Source organism: Haemorhous mexicanus, chromosome 18, assembly GCF_027477595.1.
Source record: "Haemorhous mexicanus isolate bHaeMex1 chromosome 18, bHaeMex1.pri, whole genome shotgun sequence".
Taxonomy (NCBI): Eukaryota; Metazoa; Chordata; class Aves; order Passeriformes; family Fringillidae; genus Haemorhous; species Haemorhous mexicanus.
Window position 1 is genome coordinate 1,937,135 of NC_082358.1, and position 6,614 is coordinate 1,943,748.

The 6,614-nt window shown below is 55.1% G+C and overlaps 1 long non-coding RNA gene across 1 annotated transcript; it reads right to left on the reverse strand.

Moving 5' to 3' along the window:
• Positions 1-303: 303 nt before the first annotated feature.
• On the reverse strand, positions 304-5,707 carry LOC132335846 (uncharacterized). The gene is made up of 3 exons (XR_009488746.1): positions 3,457-5,707; positions 1,500-1,579; positions 304-597 (listed from the first exon to the last, which is right to left on the reverse strand). It is a non-coding gene; the product is annotated as an uncharacterized LOC132335846 (long non-coding RNA).
• Between the last annotated feature and the right edge of the window lie 907 nt (positions 5,708-6,614).

A 6,614-nucleotide genomic window follows, 5' to 3' on the forward strand; every position in this document is an offset into this window, starting at 1 on the left:
GAAGGACAGCTTCTGTGGTGTTTGAAATATGGGAATCATCTCCTCTCTGCATACCCAGCAGGCTGTTGGAGCACAAGAGGAGCAGCAGTTACATGGCTCGAGGACCAGCCTGGAATCTAAAAAACCGCTTGCATCAGAAGAGAAGGAAAAGAGAGAGAGGCCTGAATTATCCACTGTGCCCAGGAGAAGTGGCGAGCAGGTAAATTGGGCTTTCACTGCCTCTGCAGAGCCTCAGGTTCCTCTGGAATTTGGCACCTCAGCCCAGACAGTGCTTTGGAGACCTCTGTTTGTTCCTTCGCCTCTCCCTGTCCCTGCTGTGGACACACCCCGTTGTTTGTTCTCTCTCTTGTGGCAGCCCCTGGCTTTCACAAGGGCACCTTCACTCCCCTGCCCCATCCCTGGTGCCATGTCCCTGCACACACACACTGGCCTCTATTGCACAGCCCCCCGCGAGAGCTTTGTGCCCCCAGTGTTGTCTGGTGCAGTTCAGGATCTCAGAGTAGGGATCTCCTTGCCTTGCTGTCCAGAGGTCCTTTTGCTCCATGTTTGCTGACAGCTTTCTGTGACCTCCTCTCCCATCCAATGTGCAGGTGGAACCTGAAAGGAGAAGAACCCGAACTTTTAGGCGAGTGTTCCTCCCAGACTACTTCATTTTGCCTGTCCAGGAGTCTGCCCATCAAAATCAGTCAGCTTTTGAAATAGAAGAGTCCTCCAGTAGCTCAGGGGAGTGGTAGCCCTCCTGCTGATGCACAGCCTGTGGAAGGGGTGAGTGGCCCTAATGTGTGCTTTGGAAAGCAGAGCTGGGTTTTTCAATGCTGTTGGAAGTCTCTCTAATAGACCTGGTGGTGGCTGAGGAATGGACGTGGGAAGGGTTTGCCAGCCTTGAGCTGGACTTGTTGATCATCTGAGCTCTGTTCTGTCTGGGAGCCTGTTCCTTTCCCCTTGCCCAAGGGCAGAGTGTTGGTGAAGGCTGGAGTTGAAGGCTGTGTCTGCCCCGAGAGCCGGAACCGTGGCACTGCAGGTGCTCCTGCCAGCGTGGGCTTGTCTGAGCTGGGCCTTGTGCCTCTTTCAGGTGTCCCTGCTGCAGTCACAGCTGGCCCAAGACCAACAGGACCACCTGGAGAGCTGTGCAGGGAGCAGGCAGGAGATAAAAGGTGCAGAAGGGACCTCCTTGCTTCCTGAACGTCTCAGAGAGGAGCCAGGCTGCAGCTGGATGCAGTTTTAGACTAGCCAATAGTTTATGTTTAAAGGATAGTATAGGTGTAGATAGATAGTATAGAACCTTTATACAACTCTGTTCCATAGGATGTAGGATATATCTATAGAAAAATAAAGAGTTTCTTATGATCACCATTAAACTAATGGATCTATATCAGGGTGATTTACTACCCACGGCAGAGACCTATAACTTCCAGTACAGTGCATTATATCTGAAGCAACATTGAAGCAATTCTAGTCAAGGCAGCAAAAACCAATTCCTAAAGATTGATGCTACTCACCCAAACCAATGACCATGGGCAAACATTTCTCTCAGCCTCAAGGCGTGACCTTAAGGAGCATCCTCACTCCAGGGAGGAATCTGCAGAAGGGAGACACGTGCCATGAACCACTTTGGTGAGGGCAGGAGAAACCTGCCGTGTGTGGAGCTTTTTCATTTGTCCTTAGAGAACTGCAGCCTGTTTTTTCTCAGAGTCACAGAATCTCAGGCTGGGGGAGGCTGGGTCACCTTGCCCAGCTCCTGCTCCCCAGCCGAGCCACCCAGAGCCGGCTGCCCAGGATGTGTCCAGGTGGCTTTTGACTCTCTCCAGGGATGGAGACTCCCCTACCTCCCCGGGCACCTGCACCAGTGCTCAGCCACCCTCCCAGTGCAGAAGTGTCTCCTGAGCTCAGAGGGCCCCTCCTGTGTGTCACTTTGTGTCCACAGCCCCCAGGGCTGTCCCTGGCCTTGTCCCCTCTGCAGCCTCCCCTCCACGTTTTTATCCCCATGGATGAGATGCCCTGAGCCTGCTCTGCTCCAGGCTGGGCAGTCCCAGCTCTCTCAGCCTCTCCTCATGGCAGAGACACTCCAGTCCCTCCATCACCTTTCATGGCCCTGTGCTGGACTCTGTCCAGTCTGTGCCTGTGTCCCATACTGGGCAGCCCAGCTCTGGGCCCAGCACCCCAGGGCTGGCCTCACTGGTGTGGAGCAGAGGGAAAGGATCCCCTCCCTCGGCCAGCTGTGACACAGCTCCCAGTGCAGCCCAGGACGCTGTTCTGCATTGCTGCAGGAGCACATTGCTGGCCCGTGGGCATCCTGGGGTCCAGCAGAACCCTGCCAAATTTCAGTTTTCCAACTGGGTGGCCCCCAGCAGCTACTGGTGCCTGTGGTTGTTCCTTCCCAAGGACAAGACTCAGCTCTTGTCATTGAACTGTCATCCTTGTTGAACTGTCCCTCTGGATGGCAGCACTTCTCTCTGGCAGATCAGCCACTCCTCCTGGTTTGTGGGAGGGCACGCCCTGGCCCCATCACCCAATTAACTAACAAAGGTGTCAGAAAGGACTGGACTCAGCATTGTCCTTCCAACGGCCACCGCCAGACTTTGTGCCACTGATCCCCAGGGTTCCAAGAAGGCAGAGTCTGTGCAAGACATCCTTGCTTGTATGTACTTATTCAGAAAGAATTGGCAGGATTTACAACAGGGATTTCTGCTCTGTATATTATGTGGGACAAAATGGAATGATCCATGCTCCCTCTCACTGGTGGTGGGTAAAGGAAAAGTGATCCTGTTGTTGGTGGCAGTGGATGTCACCTGCACAGAATCTGTGCCACACTGGTGTGACATACTGTGGGAAGGAGCACTCTGAGGGAGGTAAAAGCTGGGCTGTAGAGATCATTCAAAGACTATTCTTCAAACCATCGAAGCCCCTGTTTTGTGAAGACCAGGAACAATTCCTAGGCAAGGGCTGAAGCTTCATGTATCTGAGTTCCTTTACCTCCTAGGTCAGTTTCTCCATTAATGACAGCAGATTGTCCTGGTTTAAAAGACAGGTGTCTTCCAAGAAAGCTGGGAATCTTCCTGGAATGGAGAGTTAGCCCCCCTCTCTCCAAATCATTACAACTCGAAATTACAGGGCTTCCAGGCAAAGATAAGGGAAAAGAAATATCAGTTCTTTACTAGAATATATATAAAAATAGGCGAACAAGAGAGAAAAGCCACCAGCACCCCCAAGCAATGCCAGACTCTTCCCAGCCGCTGAGCAGTTCTGCCTTTGCTGTAGTTATGACCACAACCGGCAGAGGGCGCTGTGAGCTGCCGGCGAGGCAGAGCGGCTGCAGTGACTCTGCCCTGGCTCCGGGGGGCGCTGTTGGCCCAGGGGCTCCAGGGACCCCCGGCTGCGAGCCCTGAGCCACCCCAGGGGTAACGGCGGCCTCGGGGACAGAGGGAAGCTGGGGCTCTGCTTTCCCCAGGTTCTCACCTGTCTGTGGCAGTATCCTGGCCATGGCAGCTCTGCTGTGGTTCCAGTCAAGCAGCACCTGGGGCTCCCTCTCTCCAGAGAGAGAATAGGTGGGGTGGTCCCGTTTCCCCTCAAGCACCCACACAGATGGTGAGGATCTTCCTGGCAATGGTGAGTGTGGAAAAGTCCCCATCAACCAGCAGTTGCTGCAAGCAATGGGCTCACCTATGGCTGGCAAGGAGAATTCTGAAGCAGTGCCGGGTCCAGCACCAGAAACTGCCCAAACTGCCCTGCTCCTAGCATGGCCAGCTGGTTCTTCCCTCAGCAAGCCAGTGCCCAACCCCATCCTCCCTCCTTTGAAGCTTCCAGTGGAATGGGAGAGTCATTGGCCAGTCCTTTTGCATCTCAATTGTCCCACAGACAATTCATTCCCCACAGGCATCAACTGCCCTCTCCTCTAGACATCTCCCTTCCAGGTAACAAATGAGAGAAAATTCACCAAAAAAACCACCCCAAACACACAACATTTTCCACCCTGAATTTTTCCCATACCAACATGTTACATCAAACTTTGACTTTTAAACTATAAACATCCATATATTATCCTAATTATATACATGCACACATAGATGCCGATATGGATACAAGCACAGTGTTTTGGGCAATTCACCCCAAAAACATGGTCCCCTGGAGATATCCATTGTGTTTATCCATCTTTCTGCATCACCCATCAAGTGCAACCTGGTCCCTGAGCAAAGACAACCCCACAGGTGGGTTTGTCTTTGAGCAGAATTAATCCAAACAGTCTTTCCTAGCACACCTCCCATGTGCACCACCAGAACCTTGCCTCCACCTGCTGTGCACAGGGGCTCGGATTGGGCATGGCCACCTTGCTTGGTGGAATCTCTGCTATTAACTAACCATGTAGCCTTCGCTAAATGCAGCTCCCACTGCTTGAGGGTCCCATCCCCCCATTGCCTTCAATGTGTTTTTGAAGAGTTCATTGCCCTGCTGAACTTTCCTGGCTGCTGGTGCATGGTAGGGAATGTGATGTACCCACTCAATGCCAGCTTCCCTAGCCCAGGTGTTGATAAGGCTGTCCTTGAGATAAGTCCCTTTGGTGGACTCAATTCTCTCACAGGTACCATGCCTCCAAAGGACCTGCTTTTCAAGGCCCAGCATGGTGTTGTGGGCAGTGCCATGAGGCACAGGGTAGGTCTCCAACCATCCCGGGGTGGCTTCTACCATTGGGAGCATGTAGCACTTGCCTTGGCAGGTTGGAGGCAGTGTGATGTAGTCAATCTGCCAGGCCTCGCCATGCTTCTGTTTGAACCATGGCCCCCCATACCACAGGGGCTTCACCTGCTTAGCTTGCTTGATTGCAGCTCACATCTCACAATCATGGATAACCTGGGAGATGCTGTCCATGGTTACATCCACCCCTGGGTCTCGTGCCCACCTACAGGTGGCATCTCTGCCCTGATGGCCTGAGGCATCATGGGCCCATTGAGCTGTGAACAGCTGTCCCTTGTGTTGCCAAATACAAACCTATCTGTAACACCTCAGTTTTTGCAGCCTGATCCACTTGTTCATTTTTTCTGTGCTCCTCATTAGCCCAACTCTTAGGCACGTGGGCACCCACACAACAGAGTTTCACAGGTAGCTTCTCCACCTGAGTGCTAATGTCTTGCCATTCATCTGCAGCCCAGATTCCTTTTCCCCTGTGCTGCCAACTGGCCTTTTCCCACCTTTCCAGCCAGGAAAGGCCTCCACAGAGCATTGTCTGGCATCCATGAGTCAGTGTAGAGAGGGAGTTCTGGCCACTTCTCTCCCTCACCAATGTTCAGGGCCAACTGGACGGCTTTGAGTTCAGCAAGTTGGCTCGATCCACCCTCTCCTTCAGTAGCTTCTGCAACCTGTCCCGTGGGGCTCCATTCAGCTGCTTTGCACTTTCAGTTCGTCCTTACAATGCAACAGGAACTGTCAGTGAAAAGAGCGTCGCGTGTTCCTCCTTGTGGCAGTTGGTTGTAAGGTGGAGCTTAGTCAGCATATGACACCTGTTCCTGCCCCTCTTCTTCCAGTAGATCAAAGTTCTCGCCTGCAGGCCAATTCATAATTATCGCCAAGTTCCCAGAGCAGTTTGTGTTTCCAATACTGGCATGTTGTGCGATGAGGGCAATCCATTTCACCAGCACCGTGCCTTGCTGTACCTGGACAGCCCACAGGAGTCCCTGCGACCGGCGGCCATGAGGTTCATCTGTGAGCCACAAGCCTGGGCTTCCCCTGCCCCACCCTGCCCCACCTGGCCAAACCTTGCCCTGCCCTGCCCTGCCCCACCCAACCCCACGCCACTGCGCCTAGCTCCACCCAGTGATGGCCTGCCACACCCAAACCCGTTCTTCCCTTGTCTACCCCACCTTGTCCCACCCCATCCCAGCCCTGCACACCCACACTTTACCCAGCCTCTCCCTGCCACACACAACCGCGCCCAACCACAACCTGCACTGCACAGCTCTGCCCACAGTGCCCTGCCACGCTGAATTGGGCCCCGCCCTGACAAACCCCACCCCACCCCCTCCCAGGCGTGCGCTACCATGCCCCACTCCGCCTCACACTTCTCAGCCCTGCCCAGACAAACCCTGTCCCACCCTGCCCTGCCCCGTTCAGCTCCGTCCTGCACCACCCAAACCTGTCTCACCCAGCCCCACCCCACTACACCCTACCATGCACAACCCTATCACACCCTGCCATGCCACACCCTACTCCACCCAACCCAGTTTCTCCTCACCGTACTGCAGCTAAGCCCCAGCCCTGGCTGCTGCCCCGGCAGTGCCAGACTGCTCCAGCACAATGTGGAGCCCCGCCTGCCCTCGGAGCTGCTGCCGCCCTCTCGCAGCCGTGACCTTGGCCGGCAGCATGCAGCAAGGGCCCGGCCCGTGCCCTGCCTGGGCCAGGAGGGTGTGTGGCCCCAGGGCTGGCAGCGCTGCTGGCAGGGAGCTGTGCCGCTGCCGCCGTGACAGGCTCTGTGTTCCCAGGGATGGCCGGGCGGCACCTCAGGGCTCACAAGCGAGAGCTCCGGCACATCCGTCAGGGTGAGTGGAGGCAGAGGGCTGCCAGCCCCGGCTGGGCTGCCGGGGGGAGCTGCAACCCCTGCCCACCGCCGAGGGCTCTGCTCCCTG